General features: G+C 33.6%; 6 non-coding genes across 6 annotated transcripts; all 6 read right to left on the reverse strand.

Moving 5' to 3' along the window:
* Positions 1-4,632: 4,632 nt before the first annotated feature.
* Positions 4,633-4,715, reverse strand: TRNAL-CAG (transfer RNA leucine (anticodon CAG)). Its single transcript has one exon. It is a non-coding gene; the product is annotated as a tRNA-Leu (tRNA).
* Positions 4,716-8,543: 3,828 nt separating this feature from the next.
* Positions 8,544-8,626, reverse strand: TRNAL-CAG (transfer RNA leucine (anticodon CAG)). The gene has a single exon. It is a non-coding gene; the product is annotated as a tRNA-Leu (tRNA).
* A 2,816-nt stretch (positions 8,627-11,442) lies between these two features.
* TRNAL-CAG (transfer RNA leucine (anticodon CAG)) lies at positions 11,443-11,525 on the reverse strand. The gene has a single exon. It is a non-coding gene; the product is annotated as a tRNA-Leu (tRNA).
* Positions 11,526-15,352: 3,827 nt separating this feature from the next.
* Positions 15,353-15,435, reverse strand: TRNAL-CAG (transfer RNA leucine (anticodon CAG)). Its single transcript has one exon. It is a non-coding gene; the product is annotated as a tRNA-Leu (tRNA).
* A 1,910-nt stretch (positions 15,436-17,345) lies between these two features.
* Positions 17,346-17,428, reverse strand: TRNAL-CAG (transfer RNA leucine (anticodon CAG)). Its single transcript has one exon. It is a non-coding gene; the product is annotated as a tRNA-Leu (tRNA).
* Positions 17,429-21,255: 3,827 nt separating this feature from the next.
* Positions 21,256-21,338, reverse strand: TRNAL-CAG (transfer RNA leucine (anticodon CAG)). Its single transcript has one exon. It is a non-coding gene; the product is annotated as a tRNA-Leu (tRNA).
* Positions 21,339-24,750: the final 3,412 nt, after the last annotated feature.

The raw sequence follows: 24,750 nt of genomic DNA on the forward strand, positions 1-24,750 counted from the left end.
TATTGATTCAAATATTAGTAATAAGTTGCTTTTTCAATTATTTTTCAAAGATGCTTAAAGTTGGATAAATCAAAAAGATATTGTAAAAATAACATTAACACGGAATTACCTATAGTGTAGGATTTTCCAAATATTTGAGAAAATGCTTGACACAAATAACATCTTCACATGATCTACAATTAATGCCTGAATTTTGTATTGATTGATTGAGAGCTGCATTGAAAGAAAATCATTACTCCAAATGTGGCAGTTTCCAAAATACATTGAAAAGGGGAAGTGCAGTATCTATTTTTCTAATTCATAGAATGCCAAGGAAAAATGCGGTAATTATTTTTTTTTGCTCTATTCAGGATTGGATTCCAAGTGTCTAGAATTTGTTGTCTTGTGGATTTTCACTCACCATAGAAAAGACATTTATGAACTTTCCAAGAACTGGCTAATGATTTTGGCTTATGGGCTTGACTGGATGCTATGAAGGAGTGTACAAGTAGGGTTTGTGTTCATGACCACTGGCTTAAAAGAGCAGTGTTCTTACTCCTGAGATATGGAGCCCTGATTCAGAAGTTGGGGGATATTTTATTTTGCAAACTCAGTATATGAAAAAATGTTGACCAAAGAAAAAAATTCATATAATATTGATGTCTGAAGTAGTATTTAAGTCCATATTTTTAGGGAAGAATGCAACATTTTCTTTGATTGGTATAAAGCAGAAATAATGGAAGGTTGATTATTCTTCAAAGTGGTTTGTGAAACAGATTTGCAGTGAATATCTTAAGTATTTCTCTTCACAAGCAACAAGGAAGAGACATTGTAGAACAAAGAAGAAAAGGAAGAACACTGTCAGAAGTGGGATTTGAACCTACACCTCCAGAGGAGACTGCGACCTGAACGCAGCACCTTAGACCGCTCGGCCACCCTGATTAGTAATAAATTGCTTTTTCAATTATTTTTCAAAGATGCTTAAAGTTGGATAAATCAAAAAGATATTGTAAAAATAACATTAACACGGAATTACCTATAGTTTAGGATTTTCCAAATATTTGAGAAAATGCTTGACACAAATAACATCTTCACATGATCTACAATTAATGCCTGAATTTTGTATTGATTGATTGAGAGCTGCATTGAAAGAAAATCATTACTCCAAATGTGGCAGTTTTCAAAATACATTGAAAAGGGGATGTGTAGTATCTAGTTTTGTAATTCATAGAATGCCAAGGAAAAATGCGGTAATTATTTTTTTTGCTCTATTCAGGATTGGATTCCAAGTGTCTAGAATTTGTTGTCTTGTGGATTTTCACTCACCATAGAAAAGACATTCATGAACTTTCCAAGAACTGGCTAATGATTTTGGCTTATGGGCTTGATTGGATGCTGTACAAGTAGGGTTTGTGTTCATGATCACTGGCTTAAAAGAGCAGTGTTTTTACTCCTGAGATATGGAGCCCTGATTCAGAAGTTGGGGGATATTTTATTTTGCAAACTCAGTATATGAAAAAATGTGGACCAAAGAATAAAATACATATAATATTGATGTCTGAAGTAGTATTTAAGTCCATATTTTCAGGGAAGAATGCAACATTTTCTTTGATTGGTATAAAGCAGAAATAATGGAAGGTTGATTATTCTTCAAAGTTTTTTGTGAAACAGATTTGCAGTGAATATCTTAAGTATTTCTCTTCACAAGCAACAAGGAAGAGACATTGTAGAACAAAGAAGAAAAGGAAGAACACTGTCAGAAGTGGGATTTGAACCCTCGCCTCCAGAGGAGACTGCGACCTGAACGCAGCACCTTAGACCGCTCGGCCATCCTGACACATAGAAAAATAAGTTTCTTAAAAATTGGATAAAACTAATTAACCAAAATTACTTTTTCAAAGGTGTAATGTCCATGCTGCTGTTGAAACTATTGATTCAAATATTAGTAATAAATTGCTTTTTCAATTATTTTTCAAAGATGCTTAAAGTTGGATAAATCAAAAAGATATTGTCAAAATAACATTAACACGGAATTACCTATAGTTTAGGATTTTCCAAATATTTGAGAAAATGCTTGACACAAATAACATCTTCACATGCTCTACAATTAATGCCTGAATTTTGTATTGATTGATTGAGAGCTGCATTGAAAGAAAATCATTACTCCAAATGTGGCAGTTTCCAAAATACATTGAAAAGGGGATGTGCAGTTTCTATTTTTCTAATTCATAGAATGCCAAGGAAAAATGCGGTAATTATTTTTTTGCTTTATTCAGGATTGGATTCCAAGTGTCTAGAATTTGTTGTCTTGTGGATTTTCACTCACCATAGAAAAGACATTTATGAACTTTCCAAGAATTGGCTAATGATTTTGGCTTACGGGCTTGATTGGATGCTATGAAGGAGTGTACAAGTAGGGTTTGTGTTCATGACCACTGGCTTAAAAGAGCAGTGTTCTTACTCCTGAGATATGGAGCCCTGATTCAGAAGTTGGGGGATATTTTATTTTGCAAACTCAGTATATGAAAAAATGTTGACCAAAGAAAAAAATACATATAATATTGATGTCTGAAGTAGTATTTAAGTCCATATTTTTAGGGAAGAATGCAACATTTTCTTTGATTGGTATAAAGCAGAAATAATGGAAGGTTGATTATTCTTCAAAGTGGTTTGTGAAACAGATTTGCAGTGAATATCTTAAGTATTTCTCTTCACAAGCAACAAGGAAGAGACATTGTAGAACAAAGAAGAACACTGTCAGAAGTTGGATTTGAACCCACGCCTCCAGAGGAGACTGCGACCTGAACGCAGCACCTTAGACCGCTCGGCCATCCTGACACATAGAAAACTAACTTTCTTAAAAATTGGATAAATCTAATTAACCAAAATTACTTTTTCAAAGGTGCAATGTCCATGCTGCTGTTGAAACTATTGATTCAAATATTAGTAATAAATTGCTTTTTCAATTATTTTTCAAAGATGCTTAAAGTTGGATAAATCAAAAAGATATTGTAAAAATAACATTAACACGGAATTACCTATAGTTTAGGATTTTCCAAATATTTGAGAAAATGCTTGACACAAATAACATCTTCACATGCTCTACAATTAATGCCTGAATTTTGTATTGATTGATTGAGAGCTGCATTGAAAGAAAATCATTACTCCAAATGTGGCAGTTTCCAAAATACATTGAAAAGGGGATGTGCAGTATATTTTTTTCTAATTCATAGAATGCCAAGGAAACATGCGGTAATTATTTTTTTTTGCTCTATTCAGGATTGGATTCCAAGTGTCTAGAATTTGTTGTCTTGTGGATTTTCACTCACCATAGAAAAGACATTTATGAACTTTCCAAGAACTGGCTAATGATTTTGGCTTATGGGCTTGACTGGATGCTATGAAGGAGTGTACAAGTAGGGTTTGTGTTCATGACCACTGGCTTAAAAGAGCAGTGTTCTTACTCCTGAAATATGGAGCCCTGATTCAGAAGTTGGGGGATATTTTATTTTGCAAACTCAGTATATGAAAAAATGTTGACCAAAGAAAAAAATACATATAATATTGATGTCTGAAGTAGTATTTAAGTCCATATTTTTAGGGAAGAATGCAACATTTTCTTTGATTGGTATAAAGCAGAAATAATGGAAGGTTGGTTATTCTTCAAAGTGGTTTGTGAAACAGATTTGCAGTGAATATCTTAAGTATTTCTCTTCACAAGCAACAAGGAAGAGACATTGTAGAACAAAGAAGAAAAGGAAGAACACTGTCAGAAGTGGGATTTGAACCTACACCTCCAGAGGAGACTGCGACCTGAACGCAGCACCTTAGACCGCTCGGCCACCCTGATTAGTAATAAATTGCTTTTTCAATTATTTTTCAAAGATGCTTAAAGTTGGATAAATCAAAAAGATATTGTAAAAATAACATTAACACGGAATTACCTATAGTTTAGGATTTTCCAAATATTTGAGAAAATGCTTGACACAAATAACATCTTCACATGATCTACAATTAATGCCTGAATTTTGTATTGATTGATTGAGAGCTGCATTGAAAGAAAATCATTACTCCAAATGTGGCAGTTTTCAAAATACATTGAAAAGGGGATGTGTAGTATCTAGTTTTGTAATTCATAGAATGCCAAGGAAAAATGCGGTAATTATTTTTTTTGCTCTATTCAGGATTGGATTCCAAGTGTCTAGAATTTGTTGTCTTGTGGATTTTCACTCACCATAGAAAAGACATTCATGAACTTTCCAAGAACTGGCTAATGATTTTGGCTTATGGGCTTGATTGGATGCTGTACAAGTAGGGTTTGTGTTCATGACCACTGGCTTAAAAGAGCAGTGTTTTTACTCCTGAGATATGGAGCCCTGATTCAGAAGTTGGGGGATATTTTATTTTGCAAACTCAGTATATGAAAAAATGTTGACCAAAGAAAAAAATACATATAATATTGATGTCTGAAGTAGTATTTAAGTCCATATTTTTAGGGAAGAATGCAACATTTTCTTTGATTGGTATAAAGCAGAAATAATGGAAGGTTGATTATTCTTCAAAGTTTTTTGTGAAACAGATTTGCAGTGAATATCTTAAGTATTTCTCTTCACAAGCAACAAGGAAGAGACATTGTGGAACAAAGAAGAACACTGTCAGAAGAGGGATTTGAACCCTCGCCTCCAGAGGAGACTGCGACCTGAACGCAGCACCTTAGACCGCTCGGCCATCCTGACACATAGAAAACTACGTTTCTTAAAAAGTGGATAAAACTAATTAACCAAAATTACTTTTTCAAAGGTGCAATGTCCATGCTGCTGTTGAAACTATTGATTCAAATATTAGTAATAAATTGCTTTTTCAATTATTTTTCAAAGATGCTTAAAGTTGGATAAATCAAAAAGATATTGTAAAAATAACATTAACACGGAATTACCTATAGTTTAGGATTTTCCAAATATTTGAGAAAATGCTTGACACAAATAACATCTTCACATGATCTACAATTAATGCCTGAATTTTGTATTGATTGATTGAGAGCTGCATTGAAAGAAAATCATTACTCCAAATGTGGCAGTTTTCAAAATACATTGAAAAGGGGATGTGTAGTATCTAGTTTTGTAATTCATAGAATGCCAAGGAAAAATGCGGTAATTATTTTTTTTGCTCTATTCAGGATTGGATTCCAAGTGTCTAGAATTTGTTGTCTTGTGGATTTTCACTCACCATAGAAAAGACATTTATGAACTTTCCAAGAACTGGCTAATGATTTTGGCTTATGGGCTTGATTGGATGCTGTACAAGTAGGGTTTGTGTTCATGACCACTGGCTTAAAAGAGCAGTGTTTTTACTCCTGAGATATGGAGCCCTGATTCAGAAGTTGGGGGATATTTTATTTTGCAAACTCAGTATATGAAAAAATGTGGACCAAAGAATAAAATACATATAATATTGATGTCTGAAGTAGTATTTAAGTCCATATTTTTAGGGAAGAATGCAACATTTTCTTTGATTGGTATAAAGCAGAAATAATGGAAGGTTGATTATTCTTCAAAGTTTTTTGTGAAACAGATTTCCAGTGAATATCTTAAGTATTTCTCTTCACAAGCAACAAGGAAGAGACATTGTAGAACAAAGAAGAAAAGGAAGAACACTGTCAGAAGTTGGATTTGAACCCACGCCTCCAGAGGAGACTGCGACCTGAACGCAGTGCCTTGGACCGCTCAGCCATCCTGACACATAAAAAACTGAGTTTCATAAAAATTGGATAAAACTAATTAACCAAAATTACTTTTTCAAAGGTGCAATGTCCATGCTGCTGTTGAAACTATTGATTCAAATATTAGTAGTAAATTGCTTTTTCAATTAGTTTTCAAAGATGCTTAAAGTTGGATAAATCAAAAAGATATTGTAAAAATAACATTAACACGGAATTACCTATAGTGTAGGATTTTCCAAATATTTGAGAAAATGCTTGACACAAATAACATCTTCACATGATCTACAATTAATGCCTGAATTTTGTATTGATTGATTGAGAGCTGCATTGAAAGAAAATCATTACTCCAAATGTGGCAGTTTCCAAAATACATTGAAAAGGGGAAGTGCAGTATCTATTTTTCTAATTCATAGAATGCCAAGGAAAAATGCGGTAATTATTTTTTTTTGCTCTATTCAGGATTGGATTCCAAGTGTCTAGAATTTGTTGTCTTGTGGATTTTCACTCACCATAGAAAAGACATTTATGAACTTTCCAAGAACTGGCTAATGATTTTGGCTTATGGGCTTGACTGGATGCTATGAAGGAGTGTACAAGTAGGGTTTGTGTTCATGACCACTGGCTTAAAAGAGCAGTGTTCTTACTCCTGAGATATGGAGCCCTGATTCAGAAGTTGGGGGATATTTTATTTTGCAAACTCAGTATATGAAAAAACGTTGACCAAAGAAAAAAATTCATATAATATTGATGTCTGAAGTAGTATTTAAGTCCATATTTTTAGGGAAGAATGCAACATTTTCTTTGATTGGTATAAAGCAGAAATAATGGAAGGTTGATTATTCTTCAAAGTGGTTTGTGAAACAGATTTGCAGTGAATATCTGAAGTATTTCTCTTCACAAGCAACAAGGAAGAGACATTGTAGAACAAAGAAGAAAAGGAAGAACACTGTCAGAAGTGGGATTTGAACCTACACCTCCAGAGGAGACTGCGACCTGAACGCAGCACCTTAGACCGCTCGGCCACCCTGATTAGTAATAAATTGCTTTTTCAATTATTTTTCAAAGATGCTTAAAGTTGGATAAATCAAAAAGATATTGTAAAAATAACATTAACACGGAATTACCTATAGTTTAGGATTTTCCAAATATTTGAGAAAATGCTTGACACAAATAACATCTTCACATGATCTACAATTAATGCCTGAATTTTGTATTGATTGATTGAGAGCTGCATTGAAAGAAAATCATTACTCCAAATGTGGCAGTTTTCAAAATACATTGAAAAGGGGATGTGTAGTATCTAGTTTTGTAATTCATAGAATGCCAAGGAAAAATGCGGTAATTATTTTTTTTGCTCTATTCAGGATTGGATTCCAAGTGTCTAGAATTTGTTGTCTTGTGGATTTTCACTCACCATAGAAAAGACATTCATGAACTTTCCAAGAACTGGCTAATGATTTTGGCTTATGGGCTTGATTGGATGCTGTACAAGTAGGGTTTGTGTTCATGACCACTGGCTTAAAAGAGCAGTGTTTTTACTCCTGAGATATGGAGCCCTGATTCAGAAGTTGGGGGATATTTTATTTTGCAAACTCAGTATATGAAAAAATGTGGACCAAAGAATAAATTACATATAATATTGATGTCTGAAGTAGTATTTAAGTCCATATTTTTAGGGAAGAATGCAACATTTTCTTTGATTGGTATAAAGCAGAAATAATGGAAGGTTGATTATTCTTCAAAGTTTTTTGTGAAACAGATTTGCAGTGAATATCTTAAGTATTTCTCTTCACAAGCAACAAGGAAGAGACATTGTAGAACAAAGAAGAAAAGGAAGAACACTGTCAGAAGTTGGATTTGAACCCACGCCTCCAGAGGAGACTGCGACCTGAACGCAGTGCCTTGGACCGCTCAGCCATCCTGACACATAAAAAATTGAGTTTCATAAAAATTGGATAAAACTAATTAACCAAAATTACTTTTTCAAAGGTGCAATGTCCATGCTGCTGTTGAAACTATTGATTCAAATATTAGTAGTAAATTGCTTTTTCAATTAGTTTTCAAAGATGCTTAAAGTTGGATAAATCAAAAAGATATTGTAAAAATAACATTAACACGGAATTACCTATAGTTTAGGATTTTCCAAATATTTGAGAAAATGCTTGACACAAATAACATCTTCACATGCTCTATAATTAATGCCTGAATTTTGTATTGATTGATTGAGAGCTGCATTGAAAGAAAATCATTACTCCAAATGTGGCAGTTTCCAAAATACATTGAAAAGGGGATGTGCAGTATCTATTTTTCTAATTCATAGAATGCCAAGGAAAAATGCAGTAATTATTTTTTTTCGCTTTATTCAGGATTGGATTCCAAGTGTCTAGAATTTGTTGTCTTGTGGATTGTCACTCACCATAGAAAAGACATTTATGAACTTTCCAAGAACTGGCTAATGATTTTGGCTTATGGGCTTGACTGGATGCTATGAAGGAGTGTACAAGTAGGGTTTGTGTTCATGACCACTGGCTTAAAAGAGCAGTGTTCTTACTCCTGAGATATGGAGCCCTGATTCAGAATTTGGGGGATATTTTATTTTGCAAACTCAGTATATGAAAAAATGTTGACCAAAGAAAAAAATACATATAATATTGATGTCTGAAGTAGTATTTAAGTCCATATTTTTAGGGAAGAATGCAACATTTTCTTTGATTGGTATAAAGCAGAAATAATGGAAGGTTGATTATTCTTCAAAGTTTTTTGTGAAACAGATTTCCAGTGAATATCTTAAGTATTTCTCTTCACAAGCAACAAGGAAGAGACATTGTGGAACAAAGAAGAACACTGTCAGAAGAGGGATTTGAACCCTCGCCTCCAGAGGAGACTGCGACCTGAACGCAGCACCTTAGACCGCTCGGCCATCCTGACACATAGAAAACTACGTTTCTTAAAAAGTGGATAAAACTAATTAACCAAAATTACTTTTTCAAAGGTGCAATGTCCATGCTGCTGTTGAAACTATTGATTCAAATATTAGTAATAAATTGCTTTTTCAATTATTTTTCAAAGATGCTTAAAGTTGGATAAATCAAAAAGATATTGTAAAAATAACATTAACACGGAATTACCTATAGTTTAGGATTTTCCAAATATTTGAGAAAATGCTTGACACAAATAACATCTTCACATGATCTACAATTAATGCCTGAATTTTGTATTGATTGATTGAGAGCTGCATTGAAAGAAAATCATTACTCCAAATGTGGCAGTTTTCAAAATACATTGAAAAGGGGATGTGTAGTATCTAGTTTTGTAATTCATAGAATGCCAAGGAAAAATGCGGTAATTATTTTTTTTGCTCTATTCAGGATTGGATTCCAAGTGTCTAGAATTTGTTGTCTTGTGGATTTTCACTCACCATAGAAAAGACATTTATGAACTTTCCAAGAACTGGCTAATGATTTTGGCTTATGGGCTTGATTGGATGCTGTACAAGTAGGGTTTGTGTTCATGACCACTGGCTTAAAAGAGCAGTGTTTTTACTCCTGAGATATGGAGCCCTGATTCAGAAGTTGGGGGATATTTTATTTTGCAAACTCAGTATATGAAAAAATGTGGACCAAAGAATAAAATACATATAATATTGATGTCTGAAGTAGTATTTAAGTCCATATTTTTAGGGAAGAATGCAACATTTTCTTTGATTGGTATAAAGCAGAAATAATGGAAGGTTGATTATTCTTCAAAGTTTTTTGTGAAACAGATTTCCAGTGAATATCTTAAGTATTTCTCTTCACAAGCAACAAGGAAGAGACATTGTAGAACAAAGAAGAAAAGGAAGAACACTGTCAGAAGTGGGATTTGAACCCTCGCCTCCAGAGGAGACTGCGATCTGAACGCAGCACCTTAGACCGCTCGGCCATCCTGACACATAGAAAACTAAGTTTCTTAAAAATTGGATAAAACTAATTAACCAAAATTACTTTTTCAAAGGTGCAATGTCCATGCTGCTGTTGAAACTATTGATTCAAATATTAGTAATAAATTGCTTTTTCAATTATTTTTCAAAGATGCTTAAAGTTGGATAAATCAAAAAGATATTGTAAAAATAACATTAACACGGAATTACCTATAGTTTAGGATTTTCCAAATATTTGAGAAAATGCTTGACACAAATAACATCTTCACATGCTCTACAATTAATGCCTGAATTTTGTATTGATTGATTGAGAGCTGCATTGAAAGAAAATCATTACTCCAAATGTGGCAGTTTCCAAAATACATTGAAAAGGGGATGTGCAGTATCTATTTTTCTAATTCATAGAATGCCAAAGAAAAATGCGGTAATTATTATTTTTTGCTCTATTCAGGATTGGATTCCAAGTGTCTAGAATTTGTTGTCTTGTGGATTTTCACTCACCATAGAAAAGACATTTATGAACTTTCCAAGAACTGGCTAATGATTTTGGCTTATGGGCTTGACTGGATGCTATGAAGGAGTGTACAAGTAGGGTTTGTGTTCATGACCACTGGCTTAAAAGAGCAGTGTTCTTACTCCTGAGATATGGAGCCCTGATTCAGAAGTTGGGGGAATTTTTATTTTGCAAACTCAGTATATGAAAAAATGTTGACCAAAGAAAAAAATACATATAATATTGATGTCTGAAGTAGTATTTAAGTCCATATTTTTAGGGAAGAATGCAACATTTTCTTTGATTGGTATAAAGCAGAAATAATGGAAGGTTGATTATTCTTCAAAGTGGTTTGTGAAACAGATTTGTAGTGAATATCTTAAGTATTTCTCTTCACAAGCAACAAGGAAGAGACATTGTAGAACAAAGAAGAAAAGGAAGAACACTGTCAGAAGTGGGATTTGAACCCACGCCTCCAGAGGAGACTGCGACCTGAACGCAGCACCTTAGACCGCTCGGCCACCCTGATTAGTAATAAATTGCTTTTTCAATTATTTTTCAAAGATGCTTAAAGTTGGATAAATCAAAAAGATATTGTAAAAATAACATTAACACGGAATTACCTATAGTTTAGGATTTTCCAAATATTTGAGAAAATGCTTGACACAAATAACATCTTCACATGCTCTACAAATAATGCCTGAATTTTGTATTGATTGATTGAGAGCTGCATTGAAAGAAAATCATTACTCCAAATGTGGCAGTTTTCAAAATACATTGAAAAGGGGATGTGTAGTATCTAGTTTTGTAATTCATAGAATGCCAAGGAAAAATGCGGTAATTATTTTTTTTGCTCTATTCAGGATTGGATTCCAAGTGTCTAGAATTTGTTGTCTTGTGGATTTTCACTCACCATAGAAAAGACATTTATGAACTTTCCAAGAACTGGCTAATGATTTTGGCTTATGGGCTTGATTGGATGCTGTACAAGTAGGGTTTGTGTTCATGACCACTGGCTTAAAAGAGCAGTGTTTTTACTCCTGAGATATGGAGCCCTGATTCAGAAGTTGGGGGATATTTTATTTTGCAAACTCAGTATATGAAAAAATGTGGACCAAAGAATAAAATACATATAATATTGATGTCTGAAGTAGTATTTAAGTCCATATTTTTAGGGAAGAATGCAACATTTTCTTTGATTGGTATAAAGCAGAAATAATGGAAGGTTGATTATTCTTCAAAGTTTTTTGTGAAACAGATTTGCAGTGAATATCTTAAGTATTTCTCTTCACAAGCAACAAGGAAGAGACATTGTGGAACAAAGAAGAACACTGTCAGAAGAGGGATTTGAACCCTCGCCTCCAGAGGAGACTGCGACCTGAACGCAGCACCTTAGACCGCTCGGCCATCCTGACACATAGAAAACTACGTTTCTTAAAAAGTGGATAAAACTAATTAACCAAAATTACTTTTTCAAAGGTGCAATGTCCATGCTGCTGTTGAAACTATTGATTCAAATATTAGTAATAAATTGCTTTTTCAATTATTTTTCAAAGATGCTTAAAGTTGGATAAATCAAAAAGATATTGTAAAAATAACATTAACACGGAATTACCTATAGTTTAGGATTTTCCAAATATTTGAGAAAATGCTTGACACAAATAACATCTTCACATGATCTACAATTAATGCCTGAATTTTGTATTGATTGATTGAGAGCTGCATTGAAAGAAAATCATTACTCCAAATGTGGCAGTTTTCAAAATACATTGAAAAGGGGATGTGTAGTATCTAGTTTTGTAATTCATAGAATGCCAAGGAAAAATGCGGTAATTATTTTTTTTGCTCTATTCAGGATTGGATTCCAAGTGTCTAGAATTTGTTGTCTTGTGGATTTTCACTCACCATAGAAAAGACATTTATGAACTTTCCAAGAACTGGCTAATGATTTTGGCTTATGGGCTTGATTGGATGCTGTACAAGTAGGGTTTGTGTTCATGACCACTGGCTTAAAAGAGCAGTGTTTTTACTCCTGAGATATGGAGCCCTGATTCAGAAGTTGGGGGATATTTTATTTTGCAAACTCAGTATATGAAAAAATGTGGACCAAAGAATAAAATACATATAATATTGATGTCTGAAGTAGTATTTAAGTCCATATTTTTAGGGAAGAATGCAACATTTTCTTTGATTGGTATAAAGCAGAAATAATGGAAGGTTGATTATTCTTCAAAGTTTTTTGTGAAACAGATTTGCAGTGAATATCTTAAGTATTTCTCTTCACAAGCAACAAGGAAGAGACATTGTAGAACAAAGAAGAAGAGGAAGAACACTGTCAGAAGTGGGATTTGAACCCTCGCCTCCAGAGGAGACTGTGACCTGAACGCAGCACCTTAGACCGCTCGGCCATCCTGACACATAGAAAATTAAGTTTCTTAAAAATTGGATAAAACTAATTAACCAAAATTACTTTTTCAAAGGTGCAATGTCCATGCTGCTGTTGAAACTATTGATTCAAATATTAGTAATAAGTTGCTTTTTCAATTATTTTTCAAAGATGCTTAAAGTTGGATAAATCAAAAAGATATTGTCAAAATAACATTAACACGGAATTACCTATAGTTTAGGATTTTCCAAATATTTGAGAAAATGCTTGACACAAATAACATCTTCACATGCTCTACAATTAATGCCTGAATTTTGTATTGATTGATTGAGAGCTGCATTGAAAGAAAATCATTACTCCAAATGTGGCAGTTTCCAAAATACATTGAAAAGGGGATGTGCAGTATCTATTTTTCTAATTCATAGAATGCCAAGGAAAAATGCGGTAATTATTTTTTTTGCTTTATTCAGGATTGGATTCCAAGTGTCTAGAATTTGTTGTCTTGTGGATTTTCACTCACCATAGAAAAGACATTTATGAACTTTCCAAGAACTGGCTAATGATTTTGGCTTATGGGCTTGATTGGATGCTATGAAGGAGTGTACAAGTAGGGTTTGTGTTCATGACCACTGGCTTAAAAGAGCAGTGTTCTTACTCCTGAGATATGGAGCCCTGATTCAGAAGTTGGGGGATATTTTATTTTGCAAACTCAGTATATGAAAAAATGTTGACCAAAGAAAAAAATACATATAATATTGATGTCTGAAGTAGTATTTAAGTGCATATTTTTAGGGAAGAATGCAACATTTTCTTTGATTGGTATAAAGCAGAAATAATGGAAGGTTGATTATTCTTCAAAGTGGTTTGTGAAACAGATTTGCAGTGAATATCTTAAGTATTTCTCTTCACAAGCAACAAGGAAGAGACATTGTAGAACAAAGAAGAAAAGGAAGAACACTGTCAGAAGTTGGATTTGAACCCACGCCTCCAGAGGAGACTGCGACCTGAACGCAGTGCCTTGGACCGCTCAGCCATCCTGACACATAAAAAACTGAGTTTCATAAAAATTGGATAAAACTAATTAACCAAAATTACTTTTTCAAAGGTGCAATGTCCATGCTGCTGTTGAAACTATTGATTCAAATATTAGTAGTAAATTGCTTTTTCAATTAGTTTTCAAAGATGCTTAAAGTTGGATAAATCAAAAAGATATTGTAAAAATAACATTAACACGGAATTACCTATAGTGTAGGATTTTCCAAATATTTGAGAAAATGCTTGACACAAATAACATCTTCACATGATCTACAATTAATGCCTGAATTTTGTATTGATTGATTGAGAGCTGCATTGAAAGAAAATCATTACTCCAAATGTGGCAGTTTCCAAAATACATTGAAAAGGGGAAGTGCAGTATCTATTTTTCTAATTCATAGAATGCCAAGGAAAAATGCGGTAATTATTTTTTTTTGCTCTATTCAGGATTGGATTCCAAGTGTCTAGAATTTGTTGTCTTGTGGATTTTCACTCACCATAGAAAAGACATTTATGAACTTTCCAAGAACTGGCTAATGATTTTGGCTTATGGGCTTGACTGGATGCTATGAAGGAGTGTACAAGTAGGGTTTGTGTTCATGACCACTGGCTTAAAAGAGCAGTGTTCTTACTCCTGAGATATGGAGCCCTGATTCAGAAGTTGGGGGATATTTTATTTTGCAAACTCAGTATATGAAAAAATGTTGACCAAAGAAAAAAATTCATATAATATTGATGTCTGAAGTAGTATTTAAGTCCATATTTTTAGGGAAGAATGCAACATTTTCTTTGATTGGTATAAAGCAGAAATAATGGAAGGTTGGTTATTCTTCAAAGTGGTTTGTGAAACAGATTTGCAGTGAATATCTTAAGTATTTCTCTTCACAAGCAACAAGGAAGAGACATTGTAGAACAAAGAAGAAAAGGAAGAACACTGTCAGAAGTGGGATTTGAACCTACACCTCCAGAGGAGACTGCGACCTGAACGCAGCACCTTAGACCGCTCGGCCACCCTGATTAGTAATAAATTGCTTTTTCAATTATTTTTCAAAGATGCTTAAAGTTGGATAAATCAAAAAGATATTGTAAAAATAACATTAACACGGAATTACCTATAGTTTAGGATTTTCCAAATATTTGAGAAAATGCTTGACACAAATAACATCTTCACATGATCTACAATTAATGCCTGAATTTTGTATTGATTGATTGAGAGCTGCATTGAAAGAAAATCATTACTCCAAATGTGGCAGTTTTCAAAATACATTGAAAAGGGGATGTGTAGTATCTAGTTTTGTAATTCATAGAATGCCAAGGAAAAATGCGGTAATTATTTTTTTTGCTCTATTCAGGATTGGATTCCAAGTGTCTAGAATTTGTTGTCTTGTGGATTTTCACTCACCATAGAAAAGACATTCATGAACTTTCCAAGAACTGGCTAATGATTTTGGCTTATGGGCTTGATTGGATGCTGTACAAGTAGGGTTTGTGTTCATGACCACTGGCTTAAAAGAGCAGTGTTTTTACTCCTGAGATATGGAGCCCTGATTCAGAAGTTGGGGGATATTTTATTTTGCAAACTCAGTATATGAAAAAATGTTGACCAAAGAAAAAAATACATATAATATTGATGTCTGAAGTAGTATTTAAGTCCATATTTTTAGGGAAGAATGCAACATTTTCTTTGATTGGTATAAAGCAGAAATAATGGAAGGTTGATTATTCTTCAAAGTTTTTTGTGAAACAGATTTGCAGTGAATATCTTAAGTATTTCTCTTCACAAGCAACAAGGAAGAGACATTGTGGAACAAAGAAGAACACTGTCAGAAGAGGGATTTGAACCCTCGCCTCCAGAGGAGACTGCGACCTGAACGCAGCACCTTAGACCGCTCGGCCATCCTGACACATAGAAAACTACGTTTCTTAAAAAGTGGATAAAACTAATTAACCAAAATTACTTTTTCAAAGGTGCAATGTCCATGCTGCTGTTGAAACTATTGATTCAAATATTAGTAATAAATTGCTTTTTCAATTATTTTTCAAAGATGCTTAAAGTTGGATAAATCAAAAAGATATTGTAAAAATAACATTAACACGGAATTACCTATAGTTTAGGATTTTCCAAATATTTGAGAAAATGCTTGACACAAATAACATCTTCACATGATCTACAATTAATGCCTGAATTTTGTATTGATTGATTGAGAGCTGCATTGAAAGAAAATCATTACTCCAAATGTGGCAGTTTTCAAAATACATTGAAAAGGGGATGTGTAGTATCTAGTTTTGTAATTCATAGAATGCCAAGGAAAAATGCGGTAATTATTTTTTTTGCTCTATTCAGGATTGGATTCCAAGTGTCTAGAATTTGTTGTCTTGTGGATTTTCACTCACCATAGAAAAGACATTTATGAACTTTCCAAGAACTGGCTAATGATTTTGGCTTATGGGCTTGATTGGATGCTGTACAAGTAGGGTTTGTGTTCATGACCACTGGCTTAAAAGAGCAGTGTTTTTACTCCTGAGATATGGAGCCCTGATTCAGAAGTTGGGGGATATTTTATTTTGCAAACTCAGTATATGAAAAAATGTGGACCAAAGAATAAAATACATATAATATTGATGTCTGAAGTAGTATTTAAGTCCATATTTTTAGGGAAGAATGCAACATTTTCTTTGATTGGTATAAAGCAGAAATAATGGAAGGTTGATTATTCTTCAAAGTTTTTTGTGAAACAGATTTCCAGTGAATATCTTAAGTATTTCTCTTCACAAGCAACAAGGAAGAGACATTGTAGAACAAAGAAGAAAAGGAAGAACACTGTCAGAAGTGGGATTTGAACCCTCGCCTCCAGAGGAGACTGCGATCTGAACGCAGCACCTTAGACCGCTCGGCCATCCTGACACATAGAAAACTAAGTTTCTTAAAAATTGGATAAAACTAATTAACCAAAATTACTTTTTCAAAGGTGCAATGTCCATGCTGCTGTTGAAACTATTGATTCAAATATTAGTAATAAATTGCTTTTTCAATTATTTTTCAAAGATGCTTAAAGTTGGATAAATCAAAAAGATATTGTAAAAATAACATTAACACGGAATTACCTATAGTTTAGGATTTTCCAAATATTTGAGAAAATGCTTGACACAAATAACATCTTCACATGCTCTACAAATAATGCCTGAATTTTGTATTGATTGATTGAGAGCTGCATTGAAAGAAAATCATTACTCCAAATGTGGCAGTTTTCAAAATACATTGAAAAGGGGATGTGTAGTATCTAGTTTTGTAATTCATAGAATGCCAAGGAAAAATGCGGTAATTATTTTTTTTGCTCTATTCAGGATTGGATTCCAAGTGTCTAGAATTTGTTGTCTTGTGGATTTTCACTCACCATAGAAAAGACATTTATGAACTTTCCAAGAACTGGCTAATGATTTTGGCTTATGGGCTTGATTGGATGCTGTACAAGTAGGGTTTGTGTTCATGACCACTGGCTTAAAAGAGCAGTGTTTTTACTCCTGAGATATGGAGCCCTGATTCAGAAGTTGGGGGATATTTTATTTTGCAAACTCAGTATATGAAAAAATGTGGACCAAAGAATAAAATACATATAATATTGATGTCTGAAGTAGTATTTAAGTCCATATTTTTAGGGAAGAATGCAACATTTTCTTTGATTGGTATAAAGCAGAAATAATGGAAGGTTGATTATTCTTCAAAGTTTTTTGTGAAACAGATTTGCAGTGAATATCTTAAGTATTTCTCTTCACAAGCAACAAGGAAGAGACATTGTGGAACAAAGAAGAACACTGTCAGAAGAGGGATTTGAACCCTCGCCTCCAGAGGAGACTGCGACCTGAACGCAGCACCTTAGACCGCTCGGCCATCCTGACACATAGAAAACTACGTTTCTTAAAAAGTGGATAAAACTAATTAACCAAAATTACTTTTTCAAAGGTGCAATGTCCATGCTGCTGTTGAAACTATTGATTCAAATATTAGTAATAAATTGCTTTTTCAATTATTTTTCAAAGATGCTTAAAGTTGGATAAATCAAAAAGATATTGTAAAAATAACATTAACACGGAATTACCTATAGTTTAGGATTTTCCAAATATTTGAGAAAATGCTTGACACAAATAACATCTTCACATGATCTACAATTAATGCCTGAATTTTGTATTGATTGATTGAGAGCTGCATTGAAAGAAAATCATTACTCCAAATGTGGCAGTTTTCAAAATACATTGAAAAGGGGATGTGTAGTATCTAGTTTTGTAATTCATAGAATGCCAAGGAAAAATGCGGTAATTATTTTTTTTGCTCTATTCAGGATTGGATTCCAAGTGTCTAGAATTTGTTGTCTTGTGGATTTTCACTCACCATAGAAAAGACATTTATGAACTTTCCAAGAACTGGCTAATGATTTTGGCTTATGGGCTTGATTGGATGCTGTACAAGTAGGGTTTGTGTTCATGACCACTGGCTTAAAAGAGCAGTGTTTTTACTCCTGAGATATGGAGCCCTGATTCAGAAGTTGGGGGATATTTTATTTTGCAAACTCAGTATATGAAAAAATGTGGACCAAAGAATAAAATACATATAATATTGATGTCTGAAGTAGTATTTAAGTCCATATTTTTAGGGAAGAATGCAACATTTTCTTTGATTGGTATAAAGCAGAAATAATGGAAGGTTGATTATTCTTCAAAGTTTTTTGTGAAACAGATTTGCAGTGAATATCTTAAGTATTTCTCTTCACAAGCAACAAGGAAGAGACATTGTAGAACAAAGAAGAAGAGGAAGAACACTGTCAGAAGTGGGATTTGAACCCTCGCCTCCAGAGGAGACTGTGACCTGAACGCAGCACCTTAGACCGCTCGGCCATCCTGACACATAGAAAATTAAGTTTCTTAAAAATTGGATAAAACTAATTAACCAAAATTACTTTTTCAAAGGTGCAATGTCCATGCTGCTGTTGAAACTATTGATTCAAATATTAGTAATAAGTTGCTTTTTCAATTATTTTTCAAAGATGCTTAAAGTTGGATAAATCAAAAAGATATTGTCAAAATAACATTAACACGGAATTACCTATAGTTTAGGATTTTCCAAATATTTGAGAAAATGCTTGACACAAATAACATCTTCACATGCTCTACAATTAATGCCTGAATTTTGTATTGATTGATTGAGAGCTGCATTGAAAGAAAATCATTACTCCAAATGTGGCAGTTTCCAAAATACATTGAAAAGGGGATGTGCAGTATCTATTTTTCTAATTCATAGAATGCCAAGGAAAAATGCGGTAATTATTTTTTTTGCTTTATTCAGGATTGGATTCCAAGTGTCTAGAATTTGTTGTCTTGTGGATTTTCACTCACCATAGAAAAGACATTTATGAACTTTCCAAGAACTGGCTAATGATTTTGGCTTATGGGCTTGATTGGATGCTATGAAGGAGTGTACAAGTAGGGTTTGTGTTCATGACCACTGGCTTAAAAGAGCAGTGTTCTTACTCCTGAGATATGGAGCCCTGATTCAGAAGTTGGGGGATATTTTATTTTGCAAACTCAGTATATGAAAAAATGTTGACCAAAGAAAAAAATACATATAATATTGATGTCTGAAGTAGTATTTAAGTGCATATTTTTAGGGAAGAATGCAACATTTTCTTTGATTGGTATAAAGCAGAAATAATGGAAGGTTGATTATTCTTCAAAGTGGTTTGTGAAACAGATTTGCAGTGAATATCTTAAGTATTTCTCTTCACAAGCAACAAGGAAGAGACATTGTAGAACAAAGAAGAAAAGGAAGAACACTGTCAGAAGTTGGATTTGAACCCACGCCTCCAGAGGAGACTGCGACCTGAACGCAGTGCCTTGGACCGCTCAGCCATCCTGACACATAAAAAACTGAGTTTCATAAAAATTGGATAAAACTAATTAACCAAAATTACTTTTTCAAAGGTGCAATGTCCATGCTGCTGTTGAAACTATTGATTCAAATATTAGTAGTAAATTGCTTTTTCAATTAGTTTTCAAAGATGCTTAAAGTTGGATAAATCAAAAAGATATTGTAAAAATAACATTAACACGGAATTACCTATAGTGTAGGATTTTCCAAATATTTGAGAAAATGCTTGACACAAATAACATCTTCACATGATCTACAATTAATGCCTGAATTTTGTATTGATTGATTGAGAGCTGCATTGAAAGAAAATCATTACTCCAAATGTGGCAGTTTCCAAAATACATTGAAAAGGGGAAGTGCAGTATCTATTTTTCTAATTCATAGAATGCCAAGGAAAAATGCGGTAATTATTTTTTTTTGCTCTATTCAGGATTGGATTCCAAGTGTCTAGAATTTGTTGTCTTGTGGATTTTCACTCACCATAGAAAAGACATTTATGAACTTTCCAAGAACTGGCTAATGATTTTGGCTTATGGGCTTGACTGGATGCTATGAAGGAGTGTACAAGTAGGGTTTGTGTTCATGACCACTGGCTTAAAAGAGCAGTGTTCTTACTCCTGAGATATGGAGCCCTGATTCAGAAGTTGGGGGATATTTTATTTTGCAAACTCAGTATATGAAAAAATGTTGACCAAAGAAAAAAATTCATATAATATTGATGTCTGAAGTAGTATTTAAGTCCATATTTTTAGGGAAGAATGCAACATTTTCTTTGATTGGTATAAAGCAGAAATAATGGAAGGTTGGTTATTCTTCAAAGTGGTTTGTGAAACAGATTTGCAGTGAATATCTTAAGTATTTCTCTTCACAAGCAACAAGGAAGAGACATTGTAGAACAAAGAAGAAAAGGAAGAACACTGTCAGAAGTGGGATTTGAACCTACACCTCCAGAGGAGACTGCGACCTGAACGCAGCACCTTAGACCGCTCGGCCACCCTGATTAGTAATAAATTGCTTTTTCAATTATTTTTCAAAGATGCTTAAAGTTGGATAAATCAAAAAGATATTGTAAAAATAACATTAACACGGAATTACCTATAGTTTAGGATTTTCCAAATATTTGAGAAAATGCTTGACACAAATAACATCTTCACATGATCTACAATTAATGCCTGAATTTTGTATTGATTGATTGAGAGCTGCATTGAAAGAAAATCATTACTCCAAATGTGGCAGTTTTCAAAATACATTGAAAAGGGGATGTGTAGTATCTAGTTTTGTAATTCATAGAATGCCAAGGAAAAATGCGGTAATTATTTTTTTTGCTCTATTCAGGATTGGATTCCAAGTGTCTAGAATTTGTTGTCTTGTGGATTTTCACTCACCATAGAAAAGACATTCATGAACTTTCCAAGAACTGGCTAATGATTTTGGCTTATGGGCTTGATTGGATGCTGTACAAGTAGGGTTTGTGTTCATGACCACTGGCTTAAAAGAGCAGTGTTTTTACTCCTGAGATATGGAGCCCTGATTCAGAAGTTGGGGGATATTTTATTTTGCAAACTCAGTATATGAAAAAATGTTGACCAAAGAAAAAAATACATATAATATTGATGTCTGAAGTAGTATTTAAGTCCATATTTTTAGGGAAGAATGCAACATTTTCTTTGATTGGTATAAAGCAGAAATAATGGAAGGTTGATTATTCTTCAAAGTTTTTTGTGAAACAGATTTGCAGTGAATATCTTAAGTATTTCTCTTCACAAGCAACAAGGAAGAGACATTGTGGAACAAAGAAGAACACTGTCAGAAGAGGGATTTGAACCCTCGCCTCCAGAGGAGACTGCGACCTGAACGCAGCACCTTAGACCGCTCGGCCATCCTGACACATAGAAAACTACGTTTCTTAAAAAGTGGATAAAACTAATTAACCAAAATTACTTTTTCAAAGGTGCAATGTCCATGCTGCTGTTGAAACTATTGATTCAAATATTAGTAATAAATTGCTTTTTCAATTATTTTTCAAAGATGCTTAAAGTTGGATAAATCAAAAAGATATTGTAAAAATAACATTAACACGGAATTACCTATAGTTTAGGATTTTCCAAATATTTGAGAAAATGCTTGACACAAATAACATCTTCACATGATCTACAATTAATGCCTGAATTTTGTATTGATTGATTGAGAGCTGCATTGAAAGAAAATCATTACTCCAAATGTGGCAGTTTTCAAAATACATTGAAAAGGGGATGTGTAGTATCTAGTTTTGTAATTCATAGAATGCCAAGGAAAAATGCGGTAATTATTTTTTTTGCTCTATTCAGGATTGGATTCCAAGTGTCTAGAATTTGTTGTCTTGTGGATTTTCACTCACCATAGAAAAGACATTTATGAACTTTCCAAGAACTGGCTAATGATTTTGGCTTATGGGCTTGATTGGATGCTGTACAAGTAGGGTTTGTGTTCATGACCACTGGCTTAAAAGAGCAGTGTTTTTACTCCTGAGATATGGAGCCCTGATTCAGAAGTTGGGGGATATTTTATTTTGCAAACTCAGTATATGAAAAAATGTGGACCAAAGAATAAAATACATATAATATTGATGTCTGAAGTAGTATTTAAGTCCATATTTTTAGGGAAGAATGCAACATTTTCTTTGATTGGTATAAAGCAGAAATAATGGAAGGTTGATTATTCTTCAAAGTTTTTTGTGAAACAGATTTCCAGTGAATATCTTAAGTATTTCTCTTCACAAGCAACAAGGAAGAGACATTGTAGAACAAAGAAGAAAAGGAAGAACACTGTCAGAAGTGGGATTTGAACCCTCGCCTCCAGAGGAGACTGTGACCTGAACGCAGCACCTTAGACCGCTCGGCCATCCTGACACATAGAAAACTAAGTTTCTTAAAAATTGGATAAAACTAATTAACCAAAATTACTTTTTCAAAGGTGCAATGTCCATGCTGCTGTTGAAACTATTGATTCAAATATTAGTAATAAGTTGCTTTTTCAATTATTTTTCAAAGATGCTTAAAGTTGGATAAATCAAAAAGATATTGTCAAAATAACATTAACACGGAATTACCTATAGTTTAGGATTTTCCAAATATTTGAGAAAATGCTTGACACAAATAACATCTTCACATGCTCTACAATTAATGCCTGAATTTTGTATTGATTGATTGAGAGCTGCATTGAAAGAAAATCATTACTCCAAATGTGGCAGTTTCCAAAATACATTGAAAAGGGGATGTGCAGTATCTATTTTTCTAATTCATAGAATGCCAAGGAAAAATGCGGTAATTATTTTTTTTGCTTTATTCAGGATTGGATTCCAAGTGTCTAGAATTTGTTGTCTTGTGGATTTTCACTCACCATAGAAAAGACATTTATGAACTTTCCAAGAACTGGCTAATGATATTGGCTTATGGGCTTGATTGGATGCTATGAAGGAGTGTACAAGTAGGGTTTGTGTTCATGACCACTGGCTTAAAAGAGCAGTGTTCTTACTCCTGAGATATGGAGCCCTGATTCAGAAGTTGGGGGATATTTTATTTTGCAAACTCAGTATATGAAAAAATGTTGACCAAAGAAAAAAATACATATAATATTGATGTCTGAAGTAGTATTTAAGTGCATATTTTTAGGGAAGAATGCAACATTTTCTTTGATTGGTATAAAGCAGAAATAATGGAAGGTTGATTATTCTTCAAAGTGGTTTGTGAAACAGATTTGCAGTGAATATCTTAAGTATTTCTCTTCACAAGCAACAAGGAAGAGACATTGTAGAACAAAGAAGAAAAGGAAGAACACTGTCAGAAGTTGGATTTGAACCCACGCCTCCAGAGGAGACTGCGACCTGAACGCAGTGCCTTGGACCGCTCAGCCATCCTGACACATAAAAAACTGAGTTTCATAAAAATTGGATAAAACTAATTAACCAAAATTACTTTTTCAAAGGTGCAATGTCCATGCTGCTGTTGAAACTATTGATTCAAATATTAGTAGTAAATTGCTTTTTCAATTAGTTTTCAAAGATGCTTAAAGTTGGATAAATCAAAAAGATATTGTAAAAATAACATTAACACGGAATTACCTATAGTGTAGGATTTTCCAAATATTTGAGAAAATGCTTGACACAAATAACATCTTCACATGATCTACAATTAATGCCTGAATTTTGTATTGATTGATTGAGAGCTGCATTGAAAGAAAATCATTACTCCAAATGTGGCAGTTTCCAAAATACATTGAAAAGGGGAAGTGCAGTATCTATTTTTCTAATTCATAGAATGCCAAGGAAAAATGCGGTAATTATTTTTTTTTGCTCTATTCAGGATTGGATTCCAAGTGTCTAGAATTTGTTGTCTTGTGGATTTTCACTCACCATAGAAAAGACATTTATGAACTTTCCAAGAACTGGCTAATGATTTTGGCTTATGGGCTTGACTGGATGCTATGAAGGAGTGTACAAGTAGGGTTTGTGTTCATGACCACTGGCTTAAAAGAGCAGTGTTCTTACTCCTGAGATATGGAGCCCTGATTCAGAAGTTGGGGGATATTTTATTTTGCAAACTCAGTATATGAAAAAACGTTGACCAAAGAAAAAAATTCATATAATATTGATGTCTGAAGTAGTATTTAAGTCCATATTTTTAGGGAAGAATGCAACATTTTCTTTGATTGGTATAAAGCAGAAATAATGGAAGGTTGATTATTCTTCAAAGTGGTTTGTGAAACAGATTTGCAGTGAATATCTTAAGTATTTCTCTTCACAAGCAACAAGGAAGAGACATTGTAGAACAAAGAAGAAAAGGAAGAACACTGTCAGAAGTGGGATTTGAACCTACACCTCCAGACTAGACTGCGACCTGAACGCAGCACCTTAGACCGCTCGGCCACCCTGATTAGTAATAAATTGCTTTTTCAATTATTTTTCAAAGATGCTTAAAGTTGGATAAATCAAAAAGATATTGTAAAAATAACATTAACACGGAATTACCTATAGTTTAGGATTTTCCAAATATTTGAGAAAATGCTTGACACAAATAACATCTTCACATGATCTACAATTAATGCCTGAATTTTGTATTGATTGATTGAGAGCTGCATTGAAAGAAAATCATTACTCCAAATGTGGCAGTTTTCAAAATACATTGAAAAGGGGATGTGTAGTATCTAGTTTTCTAATTCATAGAATGCCAAGGAAAAATGCGGTAATTATTTTTTTTGCTCTATTCAGGATTGGATTCCAAGTGTCTAGAATTTGTTGTCTTGTGGATTTTCACTCACCATA

This window comes from Taudactylus pleione, unplaced genomic scaffold, assembly GCF_031769625.1.
Source record: "Taudactylus pleione unplaced genomic scaffold, aTauple2 ptg000190l, whole genome shotgun sequence".
NCBI classification, from domain to species: Eukaryota; Metazoa; Chordata; class Amphibia; order Anura; family Myobatrachidae; genus Taudactylus; species Taudactylus pleione.